The sequence below is a fragment of the Plecotus auritus genome, assembly GCF_963455305.1.
Source record: "Plecotus auritus genome assembly, chromosome: X".
In the NCBI taxonomy this organism is placed as follows: Eukaryota; Metazoa; Chordata; class Mammalia; order Chiroptera; family Vespertilionidae; genus Plecotus; species Plecotus auritus.
Genome location: NC_137784.1, coordinates 57,922,938 through 57,943,184, shown reverse-complemented (window position 1 = coordinate 57,943,184; position 20,247 = coordinate 57,922,938). Strand labels below are relative to the sequence as shown.

At 46.3% G+C, this 20,247-nt stretch overlaps 1 protein-coding gene across 6 annotated transcripts in view; it reads left to right on the top strand.

Moving 5' to 3' along the window:
• The window catches only part of HDAC8 (histone deacetylase 8), a 451,824-nt gene that overhangs the window by 73,613 nt on the left and 357,964 nt on the right, over positions 1-20,247 (top strand). The window lies entirely within an intron of this gene.

Sequence of the window (20,247 nt, the reverse complement as noted above, 5' to 3'; positions counted from 1 at the left end):
GTCTTCTTAGGCATTGTAAATATAGGAGTATTCCAAGGACTATTGGAAGGTTCTATATGACCAGCCTCTACTTGTTCCTGTATTAATTCATGAATATGACTTAATTTCTCCTTGGTTAATGGCCACTGATTCACCCACATATGTCTATCATCTTTCCATTGTATAGGCTCAGTATGGGGGTGAGGAGATTGAGCAGTGACCACTCCTAAAAAGGCTGATATTCTAATCCTTGTCTGCCTGTGAACTGCTGTCCCTTGCTGGTAATACAAGCTTGTAAACCTTCTAAAACATCTCGGCCCCATAAGTTGACTGCAATTCCAGAGACTATATATGGCTGAAACCATCATGTTTGTCCTTCCTCATCTTGCCACTTTAACACTGCAGCACTGCATTGCATGTTATCAGGAATTCCAACTCCTGTGATAGAGCCTATAGATTCTACCATGGACCAACTTGGAGGCCAGAATTCCTGACTGATAACACTAACATCTGTTTCAGTGTTTATTAAACCTTTAAATAGTTTTCCCTCTATTCTTAGATTGATCATAGGATGGGTCTTGCTAATTTCCTGTATCCAATATATATCTGAACTTCCAAATCCTTGTGTTCCTCTCTTCCTATTTATAACTTCACCTTGCTGAATATAAGGTAAAAACAGGAACTGAGCAATTCTTTGTCCTAGAGTAATTAGCATAATATGTTTGGATTCAAATATTACCTCGATTTCTCCCTCATAGTCTGAATTTATGACTCCAGGAAGAATAGTCAGTCCTTTCAGAATATTTTCACTCTTTCCTAAGACTAAACCTGACACTCCTGGTGGCACAGGTCCCCAAATTCCTGTAGGAACAACTTGTCTAGCCATATTGGGGATCAGGGTGATGGTTATTGTACTATTGAGATCTAAGCCAGCATTTCTTTCTGGATTGAGTTGAACAAGGGAATCTACTTTGGGCCTGGCAGGGTGGAAATTCCCCTTATTTAACAATGGGGTGGGGAGATGCCCCTCCCGCCATTTCCCTGTGGCGGCCATTTTCTATGTCTTGATTTAATGGCTGGTCATTTCTATGAAATTTAGTGGCAGCTAATAAGCTTGCTTGAAAAATGCCTGACCCCACATTCTGACATGCTTGGATCATTTCTGTAATGGTACTATTTTTTCTTAGAGGCGTTAGACATTTTTTACAATCAGCATTGGCATTTTCATAAGCTAACTGCTGAGTCAAAATGTCTCCTGCTGTCTCATGTTGAATCTGCCGTCTCACTGCTCCAGTGAGGCGAGCTACAAAATCAGAGAATGATTCAGTGGGCCCCTGAATGCACTTACTAAAGGCTCCCTCAGATTCCCCTTTTGCTGGTAAAGTCCACCAAGCTTTTCACCCACAAAGTCTAATTTGCTCATACGCCTGTTGGACGTATTGGAGCTGATTCTGGACGCCACTAAATTGCTCCTGTCCTGCAAGCATCTCAAAAGTTATTTGAACATTCTGAGATTTGAAGAAGCTTGTTCTTGACATTTCTCTAAAAATTCTCATTTCCATAGCAAATAATCTCTTCCATCCAGAGCTGCATGTGCTAGAGAATACCAATCATAGGGAGCTAGGAACACTTCAGAAATGTTAGTTATAATTTCTCCAGTAAATGGAGCATTGGGGCCATTCTGTATCACACTATCACGCAAGGCCTTTATCATTTTTAAGTCAAATCTTTCATGCTGTCTTATTTGATTTGGGAATTGTGGATTAGCTACCTGTATAATAGGAAAAATAATTCTATCCTCCACTCTCATGTACTTTAATCCTCCTCGGATAGCTCTGTGCATAGGTGATTCTATTAGTGGTGATTTAAATGTTTCAGAATCTGGACATGCAGGCTACTCCTCCAATTTATCTTTCTGCTCCTCGTTAGGAGCGGAGGGTGCAAAGGGAGGAGGTCTTTCTTCTCTGAAAGGCTCTAGCAAATGCAATACCATTTTCCACAAGGAGAAACAATTTGGAGACAAACTTTTCCATTGCTGAGCTTCTTTCAAGTTCCCAACATTCAACATCCAATGTAACATCATCAGAAAACCATGGATTATATTCTATAATAATCTGTAGAAACTGTAAAAGAAGATCTTCTGACACTGCAATTCCCTTATCCTTCAGCATGCATGCCAAAAGTCTACAAGAAAGTCTCTCCCCTTTCGACGAATTCTGCCCCATTATGATCTGGCTGGAAACAAAAGAAATTACTTGGGTACTTATGGATCCATGGGCTTCCGCAGCTGACAAGAGTTTTGCACGCAGTTAATCTTCCACCACTGATCTGGTGATTTCTGTTTCCGCTCTGGCGAATTCTTTTTCTCCAAGTCCCAGTTCAAGGCACCAAATGTGAAGTCATGGCCTGCATGGCCTCGGGTTCAAAGACTTGAAGAAAGGCCTGACGTGCAAATACACAAGACAAGAAATATAAATTTGGAAATTATGGGAGAAGCCAGTTGTGATCTTGGTACAAGGGACCAAGTTTCACTGAATCTCTGTTTCCATCTGCTTTTATTTACTAGAATACACAATTGCCTTTCAGGAATGCAAACAGACATATCAAAGGTGATTGTTTAGTAAACAGTAAGATTATCAGGTTGGGGGAGTTTGCTTTAGGCCATTGAGTCATCAGCAGTAGGCAATAAAATGCAGATATTCACCCTGTGAATATCAAAGAGCCCCACTCAGCCTTCTGACCAGACTTCTCGCATTTATATTAATTACTGTTGATCTTGGTTCTCGGCAGTTATTAATGACAATGAAGTTGAGTATGTTTAGGACTAAGAAAGGTCTTTTGGATTTGGCAATCGCATGATTGCTGGTGTATTTTCAATGGTATAAACAGAGCACACTGATGAGCAAATGAATGATAAAAAAATAAAGGCAGTAGAGAAAGAGACACGGTTGAGGGGGAGGGAGAGAGAGAAAGGGAGTTATAGATGAGGCCTAGTAAAATATGGATAATTTTGTGCCCAGCCAGAGTGGCTCAGTGGTTGAGCATTGAACTATGAACCAGGAGGTCATGGTTCCATTCCTGATCAGGTTACTGACTTGATCCCCAATGGGGGCATACAGGAGGCAGCCTATCAGTGATTCTCATCATTGATGTTTCTATCTCTCTTCCTCTCCCTTCTCTCTGAAATCAATAAAACAATATTTTTAAAATTTTGGATAATTTTAAAAGCACTTCTTTTTAATGCCTAAAGTATGCCAAATTTAGCTAGTGAGAGTTCTTTCAAGTCATCTCCTATGTGTTTTTTGCATGACCCTGTCACTTCTTTACTGCATCTTTGCTTTCTGATGAATAAGGCTTCCTCAGTTCACATTGAACTTCCCCTGCTCCATCCCTAAAATCAGCCATTTCTCTCAGGAGCCTTGGTTCCTATTAGAAGGAGATGGTATTTTAGTATCACAATCTAGGTACTAGGTGTGCTCATTGTTACTGATATGCAGTGCTTTTAAGCCTTTTCTGTAGACTGAGCTAGAAAATACATATATTTTGAAATTGTAAAAATACTAATGGAAGTGGATTATAGCAGTAAAATTAATAATCCATTAGTCCATAGTGATATTCTAAAGAGAGCGGGGAAAAGGGGAGAAAGATTTTCTTTCTAGCAGAATATTAGCTAATAAATGTAGAAGGAAGATGGACTTCAAAGTCACTATTTTGCAGCCCCCAGTATAATAATTGATTTTGGCAAAGATCATCAAATGTATGCTAAAACCATCAACTTAAAATTACTTGGGAAGCAGGATATTCACACAGTTTCCGATTATCACCCCATAGATTTCTTGTTAATTACAAAGCAGAAAATATACATTTACAATAGGAAAATCTGGCAGTCATTAAGTTAAACAACTGAGTAAACCCAGCATTCTCAATACCAGGTCAACTTTACATTGTGCCTCCTAATGTGATTTACTAAGAAATATTCTTGCTAAAAGAGGTTTGACCTAGCAAGCCCTGTGGAAAACAGTATGGAGTTTCCTCAAAAATTTAAAAATAGAACTGCCTACTGACCCAGCCATTCTACTTCTGGGAATATATCTGAAGAAACCTGAAATACCATTCAGAAAGAATATATGCACCCCTGTGTTCATTGCAGCATTATTTACAATAGCTAAAGTTTGGAAGCAGCCCAAGTTCTCATCCTATCTAATAAAGAAGGAATATGCAAATTGACCATCACACCATCACTGAGATGGTGGTGCCCACAGCAGAGGCGGGGTTTCCATAACACAAGATGGCTGCACCCACAATGTAGGCCAAGTTCCCGTAACGAGCCTTAAAGGAACAATAAGCAGGGACCTGAGGCTGCCTGGCACTGGGCTGGGGCAGGGGACCTGAGCCTGCACCCCCCGCCAGGTGGGGTTTGACAGGGGACCTCAAGCTGTGCCTCCTGCCCCGGAGTCAGGCCGGGGGACCTCAGGCCACGCCCCCTCGCCCCGGTGCCAGGCCGGGGTACCTCAGGCCATGCCCCCTGCCTGGCAGGGCTTGACAGGGGACCTAAGGCCACACATCCCGCCTGGTGGGGCTTGACGGGGTACCTTATGGTGCTCCTGGCACCAGGCTGGGGGACCTGAGGCCGCACCCCCCAGCGGAGTTTACTGGGGGACCTCAAGGTGCATCCTCTGCCTCGGTGCTGGGCCGGGGGACTTCAGGCTGCTCCCCCTACCCCAGGCAGGGGACCTCAGGCCGCACCCCCGCCCAGTGGGGTTTGATGGGGGACCTCAAGGAGCTCCCACTGCCTCAGTGCTGGGCTAGGGGACCTCAGGCCACACCCCGCACCCCGGTGCCAGGGGACCTGAGGCTGTGCCCCCTGCCCCGGGCCGTGGCACCTTAGGCCATGCCCCCCGCCTGGTAGGTCTTGACAGGGGACCTCAGGCCGCACTCCCTGCCCAGCGGGGCTTGATGGGGGATCTCAAGGTGTATCCCCTGTCCCAGTGCTGGGCCAGGGGATCTCAGGCTGCTCCCCCTCCGCCCTGGCGCTGGGGGACCTGAGTGTGTGCCCCCCGCCCGGCGCCAGGCTGGGGGACCTGAGGCTGTGCCCCCCACCTGGCGGGGCTTGATGGGGGACCCGAGGCTGCACCTCCCCACCCGGCGGGGCTTGATGGGGTTCCTGATGCTGTGCCCCGCACCCGGTGGGGCTTGACAGGGTATCTCAGTCTGCTCCCCCTGCCCGGCGGGGCTTGATGGGTGATCTCAGGCCGCATCCCCCGCCCAGCGGGGCTTGATGGGGGACCTCAGTCTGTGCCCCCCACCCGGCAGGGCTTGACAGGGGATCTCAAGGTGAACCCCCTCCACGGTTCCAGGCCGGGGGACATCAGGCTGTACCGCCTGCCCTGTGCCGGGCCAAGGGACCTCAGGCCCCACCCCCCACCCCAATGCTGGACCGGGGGACCTGAGGTTTTGCCCCCCACCCGGTGGGGCTTATTGGGTACCCGAGGCTGCACCCCCACCCTGCAGGGCTTGACGGGAGCCCTGAGGTTGTGCCCCCCACCCAGTGGGGCTTGACGAGGGTGGGGATGGTCAGGTCTGGGTCTCACACAATTTTGAGGCAGGGACTTGACTTTGGGTCCCGCAGTGTGCCCCAGACTCTGACAGGAGGAAGGTTGTCATATACATTTTACTAATTTTCTTTCATCTCTGACACTCCTATTATAGAAAAAGGGCAAATAGCAATATTAAATTATTTCCTCTAATCCCATTTTAATGTGCATGAATTTCATGCACCGGGCCACTAGTCAGTAGATAAGTGGATAAAAAAGCTGTGGTACATTTACACAGTGGAATGCTGCTTAGCCATAAAAGAAGAGTAAATCTTACCTTTTGCATGGACATAGACAATAGTGTGGGGAAGCCCTGGGGTGGCGCAGGGACTGGGTGGAGGGGTTCAAAGGGGGAAGGAAATGGAGGGGCATCTGTAATATTGTCAACAATAAAAAAGCTGTAGTACATTTACACAATGGAATATACTACACAGTTGTGCAAAGGAAGGAACTTTTACTTTTTGCGACAGCATGGATGGACCTGGAGATTATTATGCTAAGTGAAATAATCCAGTCAGAGAAATACAAGTACCATATGATCTCACTAACATGTGGAATCTAGTTGTTGCGAGGCAACCCGCAAGAGACGACCACCAGAGACTGAGATCAAAATTTATGAGCCTTTATTAAGCTGGCCAGCGACTACAGTTGCAGCACTTCACCGTGGCAAAGGCCGAACTGCAGTGCAGAACACAGGTGTTACAGCAAATTTATACTCGGAAACCACAAGAGGGAGTTAGGACAGTTACAATGACAACCCAAAGGTTACAAAAGCTATTTCAGCCGTTTCTAAGAAACTCAGGGCACAGGTGCAACGCCTGGGCATGCTTGGCCGGAGTGTGAACCACTACCTCCCTCCAAACTCCAACCGACCCATTGTTCGGTGACCTACTGCACCTCCCTCTGTCTTAAGGCATCCTGCCTCCTGGCAACGGAAGGGCTGTGCAATGTTTGCGGCCCAGAACATTCCCTACTGGTCTTTACGGTGAATCAAATCGTTGATTCAGATCCCTCCCCGCCTTCCCCGGGGATTTGCTGGTAATGCGTGTGGAGGACCATGAGCTTTACAGCCTGTATTCTTCGTGCCTCTTCACCCAGGACTAGGTCGCCAAGAGCACACACAGGTGGGCTATCCGGGTCTGGTGGGTGGGCTTCCTGGTGTGCTACCCTGACGATTCGCCTTGCAGCCGCTGTACTGCTCTGGAGCGCCTGCAAAGACTTGAGATTTCTATTAGATAACACAGCTAGCTCTTCCCCCCTCAGCCGCGGGAGAAAAGGTGGCAGTCGGCCAAACATGATTTTAAAATGAGCCCTTTTACATATGGGGCACAGCGAGCCCTGAGTAGGGCAAAAGGGGAGGAGACTTACCCAGTTCTCGCCAGTCTCTAATTTTAGTTCAGTTAGGGTTTCCTTAAGTGTCCGATTCATTCTCTCTACCTGTCCAGAACTCTGAGGTCTATAAACACAATGTAATTTCCATGTGACCTTAAGGGCCTTAACTAAAGATTGGGTTACCTTAGCAATGAACGCTGGACCATTGTCAGATCCCATGAATAAAGGCAGGCCAAACCGGGGGAGAATTTCAGAGAGGAGTTTCTTAACTACTACCTGTGCTGTTTCAGCCCTGGTCAGGTATGCCTCTGGCCAACCGGAGAAAGTGTCCACAAATAATAGGAGATATCGGTATCCTCCCAATCCACTGGGCAATTCAGTAAAGTCGACTTCCCAGTGTTCACCAGGGCTTGAACCTCGAAACCGGGTTTCTGGCGGGGCTGTTATCGGAGTTTCTGGGTTCACTTGTGCGCAGATCTGGCATCTCCTGGCTATATCTTCTTCCTTGGGGGTGTACCTAGGGTTGGGCTCCAGATCCTGAGTAGGTATGGCTGCCAGCACTTCTAGAGGCCCTACTGGTCTTTTTGCAGCCTCTTTAGCCATTTAGTCGGCAAATTGGTTCCCCTTCGTCACAGGGGAATTGTCCTTTGGATGCCCTTTGCAGTGGATGACTGCAACTTCTTTAGGGCCCCAAATGGCTGAAAGAAGGGTTAGTATCTCTGGAGCATTTTTAATATCCTCCCCCCCTGAGGTTAGGAGGCCCCTCTCCTGATATAAGGCTCCATGTATATGCACTGTGGCAAAGGCATTTCTACTTTCCGTGTAGATATTGATTCTCTTGTCCTTTCCCCACCGTGAGGCCTGGGTGAGGGCTATGAGTTCTGCCTTTGGTGCTGAAGTCCCAGGTCCTAGGGATTGTGCCCATATGACTCTTTCTTGTGTAACTACAGCTGCCCCGGCATACCTGATACCGTCCTCCACAAAGCTGCTCCCGTCAGTGAACAGGGTCTCCTCAGGGTTGGAGATGGGCTAGTCTGTCAGGTCGGCCCTCAAGGAGGTTAGGGTAGTCAGGGTCTCTTCACAGTCATGGAGGGGAGTTTCAGCTCCCTCATCGGGGAGGAAAGTGGCTGGGTTTAGGGCTGTAGTCTTCAAGAAGCTTACCCTCGGGGGGTCAAGCAGGAGCACCTGGTACTGGGTAAAACGAGCATTTGATAACCAGTGCTCAGGTGGGCTGTGCAGTAGGGTTTCTACTGCGTGGGGCGCAACCACTTGTAAGTCTTGGCCAAAAGTCAATTTAGAGGCTTCCTTAACCAGTATGGCCGTGGCTGCTATAGCCTTCAGACAGCCCGGCCATCCTGCGGCCACTGGGTCCAACCTCTTAGACAAGTAGGCAACTGGCCTCTTCCAGGGCCCCAGAGTTTGTGTTAGTACCCCTTTGGCCACTAACACCGGGACTGCCTTATTCCCTGGCCGCTCAAGACGCTCCCATTTCTAGTGTCCTTCTTTCTTTCAGTAGGCACACTGGTTTTTCCCCAGCTGGGTCTTTTGGTTCTGTCCTCTCTTCTCCCATTCTTTTCTTCCTGTCCCTCTTTGCTGTCCCTTCACTTCATTTATGGCTAGAAGGACCTTTGCCATTCTGGCGTTTAGGTTAGCAGTCTGATCTTGTCGGTTGTTAAAGACCTTCTGGGCAACCTCGACCAGTTCTGAAAGTGACTTCCCCTCAAGGCTTTCTAACTTCTGTAATTTTTTCTAATATCTGGGGCCGACTTGCACACATACGCTATATTGATAGCCCACTGATTCTCTGGGGCATCAGGGTCTATTGGGGTGTACACCCGATATGCCTCACAGAGCCTCTCGAGGAAGGCAGTGGGGCTCTCGTTTGGTCCCTGGACTGTTTCTGTTACCTTGGAAAGGTTGGTGGGCTTCTGAGCTGCCGCTCGGATGCCCCTCAGGAGAGTCTGGCGATACCTGTCAAGAGCCTCCCTTCCCCGATCAGTGTTGTGATCTCATTGTGGCCTTCCTGATGGAAAAACGGCCTCGATCCTCCCTGGGTCTGTGGTGGGTTGGCCATCTGGCCCAAGGACTAACTTCCTCCCTTCCCCTTTTACTCTCTCTCTCTCTTCTGAGGTGAAAAGGGTCTGAAGTAGCTGCTGGCAGTCGTCCCAGGTCGGCTGGTGGGTGAAAAAGACCGACTCTAGGAGCGAAATCAAACCTTGGGGATTCTGGGAGAATGATGGGTTTTGGTTCTTCCAGTTGTATAGGTCACTGGTTGAAAATGGGACATAGACCATAAAAGGCTGACCATCAGGTCCTAAATCAGGGGGACTCGCCTGGCGTAGAGGGAACATAGGAGCAGGGCCACCGAGACCCGTCTCTCTCTCTCCTCTGCTGGTCAGGTCCGGTGGGCCATAAGGGGTCCCAGTCCGGGTGTGGGGCAGACTGAAAGGGTTGTTTGAGGACAGAGTCTGAGTAGGAGGCCAATTGTCTGGGCCCCCAGGGGCCATGGACTTGGGTCCGGATTTTCTCTCACTCCAGGCGGAGGCGCCTGCGGGAGCGCAGGGTAGAGGGGTGTCGCCGGGGTCGAGTTCCCAGGGGCTCCTCCTGTCTGTCCCGTTGATAATGTTGGTGCTGAAGGCGGCGGGGCAATGGAACTAGGAGGCATTTGTGAGGGTATTGGGGCCCCCCGTGAGGCAGAGGGGCCCACCTCCGGTTGGGGCTCTGGAGGGGGAACATAAGGGGGAGGCCGGTGGTCAGGAACCCTGTCCTCCAGATCATTTGGTAAGACCTTAAGGTCTACCTTCTTGTCTCCTTTTGGGGGATGAGCCAATACAACGGTCTGTCTCTGTCCCAATTTCCTTTCTTGGTCCTGGCAATTTTTTTTCAACCACCGGGGTTTTTCAGTGAGGATGTCAATCTAAATTTGAATATAAGGGATTTGGTCAGGGTGACCTGGACGGCCATAAACAATATGATGAACCCTATAAGCCATTCCTAAGTCATAGGTCCCGGTGGACAGTCACCCAACCCCAAATGTGGGCCATTCTAATTCACACAATTTCTGCAAATCAAAACCATTAACCGACGTCCCGTAGTCTCCTCCATGGCATTTGAAATCCTGAATATTCTTAAGAAAACACTGTAAGGGGGTAGACATAGACGACTGGCCCTGACCCATTTAACAAAGACAAGGACAACAAAGACAAGACAAACCAGACACGTGCACCCTAAGGTCACACGTAACAGGGACCCCAGACGCCGTCACGCCGGGTGTCCAGACTCGGAGGCCCCGCTGCGTCCAGCCCTCCTGTAATCCACCAGGGGAACGTTCCACAAACAGAAACCAGGTGCTTACCTCCCCACTGGAGGTCCAGGTGGCTCTCACTTTCGGATTGCGAATTTTGGAGGAGACACTCCACCTCCCTGGAACCCGGGACGGAGACTGGAGTGTCCTAACCTAGGGCGTCCACCGGCAACGTGGCCGGAGTGTATCTCACTGGGGCCTCCAAATGTTATGGGGCGACCCACAAGAGACGACCACCAGAGACTGAGATCAAAATTTATGAGCCTTTATTAAGCTGGCCAGCGACTACAGTTGCAGCACTTCACCGTGGCAAAGGCTGAACTGCAGTGCAGAACACAGGTGTTACAGCAAATTTATTCTCGGGAACCACAAGAGGGAGTTAGGACAGTTACAATGACAACCCAAAGGTTACAAAAGCTATTTCAGCCGTTTCTAAGAAACTCAGGGCACAGGTGCAACGCCTGGGCACGCTTGGCCGGAGTGTGAACCACTACCTCCCTCCAAACTCCAACCGACCCATTGTTCGGTGACCTACTGCACCTCCCTCTGTCTTAAGGCATCCTGCCTCCTGGCAACGGAGGGGCTGTGCAATGTTTGCGGCCCAGAACATAGTGAATAAAATAAACAAAGAATATTTTAAAAATGTTTAATCTGAGTCTAAATATGAAGAAACAATTAGACAAACCTAGACTGTGGAACACCCAACAAGTCAACTGGCCTGCATTATAAAAAGCCATTACCCTGCCCTGGCCAGTGTGTATCAGTGGTTAGAGCATTGGCCTGAGCACCGAAGGGTTTCAGGTTCAATTCCAGGTCAAGGGCATGTACCTCAGTTGCAGGTCCATCACCACCCCAGTCCAGTGATTGTGGGAAGCAACCAATTGATGTGTCTCTCTCACATCAATGTTTCTATCTCTTTCTCTCTCTCTCCCTCCCCCTTTTCACTATCTAAAAATGAATAGGAAAAATATCCTCAGGTGAGGATTAACAACAAAACAGAAAAAAGCCATTATCCTGAAAAACAGAAGAAGGTAGAGGAATTGTTCTAGATTGAATGAGAACAAAGAACTCTAACAATCAAATGCAATGAGTCAACCATGAATGGATTCTGAATTGTGGGGTAAATCATAAACAGGTATAAAAGTTATTTTTGGAATAATTTGGTAAATTTGAATGTAGAATTATATGATATTATTGAATTAATTTGTAGCTTACTTTCAACTGGCTCATCAAAAAGTGAGTGTGAGAGAGAATATAAATGTGGGAAATTATTATGAATCTTGGTAAAAGATATGTCAACTTTGTAGGTTTGAAAGTTTAAAAATAAAGTGTTAGGAAAACACTTCCTTTTAAAGCCTTTGAAAATGTATGGTGAGGTTCAATTAGTGGTGCTGGGACAATTGAATATGTACATACAAAAAGATGAATATGGACCCTTACCTCTTACCATATGCAAAAATTATCTCAAAGTGGATAAGAGACCTAAATATAAGAGCTAAAACTATAAAACTTATAACAGAAAACAGAAGAAAATCTTTCTTTGAGACCTTGGTAAGGTAATAATTTCTTAGATGGAACAACAAAGCATGATTCATAAACCAAAAAAGTCGATAAACAGGACTTCAGAATAAAAAAGTTGTACTTCAGAAGACACAATTATCAAATTAAAAGACATTTTTTAAACTGGTAGAAAATATTTGCAAATTACATATCTGATAAAGGCCTTGTATCCAGAATATACAAAGAACTCATCGTTTTCTTTATTTTATAGTTGGGAGTATTACAGATGTCCCCTTTACCCCTCTCAACATGTCTCCCGCCCCACCCAGGCCTTCACTGCACTATTCTCTATGTCCATGGGCTATGCATATTCTATATAATCTATATAATAAAGAGGTAATATGCAAATTGACCCTTGCCCTTGCATCACAAGATGGCCGCCCCCACATCATCACATGATGGCTGCCCCTTGTCCTCACAAGATGGCCACCCCCATGTCATCACAAGATGTCCACCCCCCACGTTGTCACAAGATGGCCACCGCAAGTTGGACACCCCCACATAATCACAAGATGACTTCTCCACATTGTCACAAGACAGCTGGCAGGGGAGGGCAGTTGGTGGCGACCAGGCCTGCAGGGGAGGGCTGTTGGGAGGACCAGGCCTGCAGGGGAGGGCAGTTGGGGGTGACCAGGCCTGCAGGTGAGGGCAGTTGGGGGTGACCAGGCCTGCAGGGGAGGGCAGATGGGGGCAATTGAGCCAGCAGGGGAGGGAAGGTGCGGGCAATCGGGCCAGCAGGGGAGGGCAGATGGGGGTGATCGGGGAGTAGTTAGGTGTCAATCAGGCCAGCAGGGGAGTGGTTATGGGGTGATCAGGCTGGCAGGCAGAAGCAGTAAGGGGCAGTCAGTCAGGCAGGCAGACAAGCAGTTAGAAGCCAGCAGTCCCAGATTGTGAGAGGGATGTCCATCTGCCGGTTTAGGCCTAAACTGGCAGTTGGACATTCCCCAAGGGGTCCCAGATTGGAGAGGGTGCGGGCAGGGCTGAGGGACTCACTCCCCATGCACAAATTTCATGCACTGGGCCTCTAGTATTCATATAAGTTCTTTGGTTAATCTCTTCCTGCCCCCATTCCCTACTTTCCTCTGAGATCTGTCAGTCTGTTCCATGCTTCCATGTCTCTGGGCCTATTTTGTTTATCAGTTTATTTGTTCATTAGATTCCACATATAAGTGAGATAATGTGATATTTGTCTTTCTCTGACTGGCTCATTTCACTTAGCATAATACTCTCCAGGTCCATCCATGCCATCTCAAAGGGTAAGAGATCCTTCTTTTTTACAGCTGAATAGTATTCCATTGTGTAAATGTACCACAGCTTTTTTTATCTACTCACCTACTGATGAGCACTTGGGCTCTTTCCATATCTTAGCGATTGTAGATTACATTGCTATGAACATAGGGGTGCATGTATTCTTTCTTATTGATGTTTTGGGATTCTTAAGAACTCTTACAATTCAATAATAAGACAGCCCAATTACAAAACATACAAGATATTTGAATACACATTTCATCAAAGAAAATATATGAATAATTAATAAACTCATGAGAGGATGCTCAATATCATTAATCATTAGGGAATTTCAAGTTAGAAGCACAAGATACCACTACTCACCCACGAGAATGACTGTAATAAAAAAGACAGACAATAAATGTTAGCAAGCGTGTTGAGAAACAGGAACCCTCATATATTGTTAGTAGAAATGCAGAGTGGTACAGACACTTCAGAGAACAGTTTAATAGTTTAAGAAGTTAAACATAAATTTATCATAGTAATTCCAGCAATTCCACTCCCAATAGAAATAAAAACATATGTCTACACAAATACTTGCATGTGAATGTGCATAGCAACTCTATTCTGTTCTATTCTATTTGGTTATTTATAATAACCAAAAAGTGAGAACAATCCAAATGTCCATCAGCTAGTGCATGGATAAACAAAATGTGGTATAGCCATGTAATGTGATATTATTCAGGGATTTAAAAAGGGATGAAATATTGATACCTGCTGCAACATTGGTTAACCTCAAAAACAGTATGCTGAGCAATCATGCTCATAAGTATTTACCCAATTGAGTTGAAAACTTATCATAATAATAAAAGGCTAATATGGTAATGGTCATCACACTGTGATGCTGTAATGACCGATCAGCAGGGACCTGAGGCTGTGTAGTGCCAGGCTGGGCCGGGGGACCTCAGGATGCACCCCCCTCCCTGTGGGGCTTGATAGGGGACCTCATACTGCGTCCCCCGCCCCAGTGCCAGGCTGGGGGGACCTCAGGCCATGCCCCCCTGCCCCGGCACAGGCCAGGGTACCTCAGGCCATGCCCCCTGCCCAGCAGGGCTTGACCGGGGACCTAAGGCTGTGCCCCCCACCTGGCGGGGCTTGACAGCGGTGGGGCTGGCCGTGTCTGGGTCTTGCCCAATGGGAGTGGGCCTGGATGGGTCTGAGTTCAGTCTTGTGTGATTTTTAGGTACATGCAGTTGGGCAGGAACTTAACTGGGTCCCACAGAAAGCCCCATACTCTGACAGGAGGGAGATTTTCATATACATTTTACTAATTTTCTTTTATCACTGACACTTCTATTATAGAGAAAGGGCAAATAGCAATATTAAAATATTTCCTCTAATTAATTCCCTTTTAATGTGCACAAATTTTATGCACCAGGCCACTAGTATCCATATAAAAACCTGTACATAAGTGTTTATAGCAGCTTTATTTATAATTGCCCAAATCTAAAAGCAACCAATGTTCATCAGTAGGTTAATGGATAAAGCAAACTGTTACATCTATAACATAGAATATTTTCAGCAAAAAAGAGCTATCCAGTATCATATAATTGAAATTAGCTAAGAGAGTAGAACTTAAATGTTCTGACCAAAAAACAAAGAAGAAAAATAAATCCATTAGGTGATAGATATGTTAATTAATTAGATGGGAGCAAACCTTTCACAACATATATCAAATTACCATGATGTACACTTAAAGTATCTTACAATACTTCATGTGAATTATACCTCAGTAAAGGTGAAATTTTTAAAAAATATATATTTTTACTGATTTAAGAAAGGAACGGAGAGAGGGAGAGAGATAGAAACATCAATGATGAGATGGAATCATTGATCGGCTGCCTCCTGCACGCCCCCCACTGGGAACCAAGCCTACAACCTAGGCATGTGCCCTTGACCGGAATAGAATCTGGGACTCCTCAGGCTACAGGCTGACACTCTATCCCAGCCGTGGGCAAACTACGGCCCGCGGGCCGGATCCAGCTGTTCTATCCGGTTCTCTTGCTCTCCCCTCCGCTCCTTTACTTTGAATTTATATTAGTTCACACAAACGCTCCAACCATGCTTTTGTTCCGGCCCTCCGGTCCAGTTTAAGAACCCATTGTGGCCCTCGAGTCAAAAAGTTTGCCCACCCCTGCTCTATCCACTGAGACAAACCATCTAGGGCGAAAAGCTGAAAATTTTAAAATATATTTTTATTTACTTCAGAGAGGGAGGGAGAGAGAGAGATAGAAACATCAGTGATGAGAAAGAATCATCAATCGGTTGACTCCCGCATGCCTGAAATTTTTTAAAAGTGCTTTCAAGCCTCAAAAGGACATGGAGAAAATGTAAATGCAAACTGCTAAGTGAAAGAAGTCAATCTGAGAAGATTATATACTGTTTGATTTCAACTATATGTCATGCTAGAAAATGCAAAACTATAGAGGCAATAAAAACAGGGTTGGAGGGGAAAGAAGGAATAATCAGGTGGAGCATGGGATTTTTAGGGCAATTAAACTATTCTGTTTGATTCTATAATCATGAATACATGATATCATACATTTGTCAAAAGTCACATAACTATACAATACATAGTGAACTGTAATGTAAGCTATAGACTTTAGTTAATGATAATCTATTCTAATAAAAGCCTAGGTGGTCCTCGCGCCCTCACGTGATGCCCTCACGTCATCATAAGATGGCTGCCACAAGATGGCCAGCAGGGGAGAGCAGTTGGTGGCGATCAGGCCCATAGGGTTGGGCAGTTTTGGCAACCAGGCTGGCAGGGGAGGGCAGTTGAGGGACCAAGAGGTTGGCCGTTCCCACCTGCCCCTGCCGTGGATCGCCCTCTGTGTATGGGGCAACCAATGGGGCAGGGGCCATGGCCTAGCGCTGCCTGTATCCCCAACCCCCGACCCCCAGTTTCCCATTTGCCATCAGGTGATGGGAGCCTGCCAGCCAGGGGAAGGGACCAAGAGGTGGTCAGTGTGCCTCATAGTGACTGATCGAGAGGTTGTTCTGGTCCTTCCACAGTTAGGGTCAATTTGCATATTATCCTTTTATTATATAGGACTAGAGGCCTGGCGCACAAAATTCGTTCACGGGGGAGTTCCTCAGCCCGGCCTGCACCCTCTCCAATCTGGGACTCCTTGGGGGATGTCCGACTGCTGGTTTAGGCCTGATCCCTATCACAATCTGGAACTGCTGGCTCCTAACCACTCGCCTGCCTGATTGCCCCTAACTGCTTCTGCCTGCCAGCCTGATCACCCCCTAACTGCTCTCCTGCCAGCCTGCTTGACACCTAACTGCTCCCCTGCCGGCCCAATTGCCCCCACTGCCCTCCCCTGCTGGCCCGATCACCCCCAACTGCACTCCCCTGGTGGCCCAATTGCCCCCATGGCGTACCAGTTTCCATTAGTGAGAAGAAGATACAATAGAACAGCCTGGAAACGGCAAATCTTTTTCCTTATTGATTCTTTATCACTGGGCTCTACAGAAATAATGGCCAGGTTGCCTGCTGGGTCTCTTCTCTTCTGCTCAGCCTTGCTGATCATCAGGTGTCCCAGAGCAGGAGCAATAGAAAAGCTGGACTTAGTAATGCCACCCACCTGAGAGTCGGGAGTAGCAGAGGGACATGGTGATGATATACAGACTTTGGAGTTACACAGACTCTGCTTGTTAGAGCTGTGTAACCTCTCTGAGCCTCAGTTTCTTCATCTATAAAATGGGTATGATAATAGTGCCAGCCTCATTAGAATGTTACAGCGTGTGCATAAGATTATGCACATAAGGCTCTCAGCCTGGTGCTTGACAGGTACTAAGCACTCACTGTTGCCACTGTGATTATCTGCTCCCTGTCCTCACTGGGCTTATGAACCCCAGTACTTAACTGGCAATGTAGGCAGGTGTGGAAATGGTCTGCTCTGTGTCCTGGGGCCCCTGCGAGAACTTGGATTCCGGATTCCCGGGCAAGACAGCTCTGCAATATTAAATCCCTGAGGGTCACGAGCCCAGCCAGGTCCTAGCATGTGCTCCCTGGGTCTCCGGGGCAATACCCACTGCCTTCCCTCTCTTCCCGGCACTGTCCTGTCCTGTCTCAGTTGTCACTCATGCCAGGAATCTCTGTGTCATCTGTGTGCACATCTGTTCCCCAGCAGCTCCCACTCTGTGTGCCTCCCAGCTCTGCCCTGGACTTGGGCAAATCACTTAATCACTCCCTGCCTTTGTTTTCTCATCTGAAAGCTGGGAATGATAGTGCCAGCCTCCTGGGGTTGTTGATCAAACCAGGTCATCAGGTGAAGCACTTAGAAGAGTGCTGGGGCCTATTTTAAGTGGCCATTTAGTGTCATTTAGTGTCAGCTGTTCTGTTATTACTGTTGAAAGGTGAGTCTCCTAGGAGTAGGGGTTCTGCAAGGTGCCACTGTCCTGTGAAAACCCTGAATGAGAATCTTCAGCCTCTTTCAAAACTATGAGCTCATTAACATAATAAACCACCTGTGAAGGACCTTTTGGCTCCTATAAGCATTAACAACAAAGGGTAAAAAGCCTGAGGCCTGGGCCTGGATGTCTGTCCTGTATACCAATAGGTTGCTGGTTAGGTTCCTTATCAGGGCACATGCCCCGATTGTGGGCTCAATGTTTCTCTCTTTCTTTCTCTCTCTCTCTATCAAATAAATGAAAACATAAAGTTAGAAGTGAAGTCATTATGGGCCCATGGCTACAAACTCTAGAAAACATAACAAGAATAAGAAACTCTTCAAAAAAGAAATTATAGCAATAAAAATAACAGAGAATTCCAACAAGGAAGAAAACGGGCATCTAAAAGAATTCATGTGGCTACAGGGGAAACTGGTAATGAGCCTAGATTTTAAAAGTCAAACTGGGTAAAATGTATTTGCAGCAAATATTCAATAAATTGTTAGTATTTTTAACTTATAAAGAGCTCACACAAATCCTATATAATAAAAGCCTAATATGCAAATCGACCAAACTGCAGAATGACTGGTGGAACAACTGGTCACTATGACATGCACTGACCACCAGGGGGCAGACATTCAATGCAGGAGCTGTCCCCTGGTGGTCAGTGCACTCCCACAGGGGGAGCGCCACTCAGCCAGAAGCTGGGCTCATGGCTGGTGAGTGCTGTGGTGGTGGCAGGAGCCTTTCCCACCTCTATGGCAGTGCTAAGTAGCAGTGATCCGAGAGGTAAGGAGCAGCAAGCAGGTGGAGGGTAAGGAGCAAGGGGTCCCAGACTGCAAGAGGGCACAGGCTGGGCTGATGGACCCTCCCCCTCAGTGCACAAATTTCGTGCACTAGGCCTCTAGTATATCAATATTGTAACAAATGGACCATGCTAACACAAGATGTTAATAGGGGAAACTATATGCAGGGGATAGGGTATATGGAAACTCTCTGTTTCATCTCCTCAATTTTTCTGTAAATATAAAAGTGTTCAAAAAAAGGAACTTTATTCATAAAAAAACACTCTCCTAAGTAAAAGAAGCCAGATTAAAAATGCCACATATTGTATAACTTCATGTATATGAAATATCTAGAAAGACAAATCTCTAGAGACACAAAATAGAATAGTGATTGTCTGAGTCTGTGGTTATTGACTATAAACAGGAATGAGGAATCTTATTGGAGGTATAAAAATATTCTAAAACGATTATGGTGATGGTTGCGCAGTTCAGTAAATTTATAAAAAAATCATTGAATTGTATACTTAATATGGGTAAATTTATTGTATCTAAATTATACCTCAATAAACTAGTAAAATAATTTCATTTGATCTCATATTTTAAAATAGTATGTTATATATTAGTTCCTTATGACTGTGGATCGTATAAATAATGTGTGGTGATGATGTCAGAAGAATGGCGGCATGAGAGATTCCCTTGGCCTCTCCCCATAAAACTTCAACAAGGTAATCTACTATAGCCCAACAAAGGATTGCCTACTTAATATAGAATCACGTCACATTGAACTTGGAATAAATGGGGAGGTGAGAAAGGAGGAAAGCCCAGATGGCTATGGAAGCAGTCCTGCAACCAGGAGCTGGTGGCCATCTCTGCCCAGAGAGGGGAGGAAACCAGTGGTAGCAGGCACTTCCATGGGTTGGGAGGAACAGTCTTGTCCAGCAGGGCAAGTGGTTTGAAAAATGGCTGAGCTAACAGATACACTTGGGCAAGCGCATAGGATAGAGGTTCAGTTGTGGCTGTCTGTTGTCAGGTGGTGGTGTTTCAGACAAGAAATGTAGCCACAGACCCCTGCCACCCCTTGGACTCCCTTGGTATTGGGTTGAAAAGCACATTATCTTAAAACTGAGAGCTATTGCAGTAGAATCACTGTTTACCTCTGTGATTGACCCCATGGTGAGGCATGTGTGGAGTGCAGACTGTGGGGTTCCGGGGTCGCCATTATGGTTAGGGCAAAACAAACCTCACACCCAAACAGTGTGGCTGTACTGTCTGATGGAAGCCATGGAGGTCAGCTCTGGGAGGTCACAGAGCTAAAAGTCTTGTGATTAAGTGCCATCTACTGGAAAATAGTAGAAAGATCTCTTCAAAGAAAGCTGCTACAGAAAGATCAGCAATACAATAGATGTCTAGAGAGAGGAGACCAGCAAATACCATGAATAACCATGGTGATAAGGAAGTTCAGAAAGAAAACAAAAAAATCTCCAGAAAACTGCAACATATGGAAATATGTGATATAAATGACAGAATTCAAGATTGCAGTTTTGCAAATACTAAATGAGATGCGAGAAAATGTAGACAGGCAATTCAATGGACTCAGATAACAAATTAATGAACAAAACGAGTACTTTACCAAAGAGATTAAATCTTTAAAAAAGAACCATTTGGAAATCCTGGAAATGAAGTATGCAGTTAAGGAGATTAGGAGTGAACTACTGAGTATAGGAAACAGAGCCAATGATATGGAGGAAAAGATTAGTGACACCTAAGATAGGAATCTAGAAATGATGCAGAGGGAAGAAGATAGAGACCTGGGCATAAAAAGAAATGAAAGAGTTCTATGAGAACTATCCAACTCCATTAGTAAAATCAATATAAGAATAATAGGCATTCTAGAAGAAGGAGAGGAGGAGGAGGAGGAGGAGGAGGAGGAGGAGGAGGAGGAGGAGGAGGAGGAAGGAAGGAACAGAGGGCCTATTCAAACAAATAGTGGATGAGAACTTCCAAACTC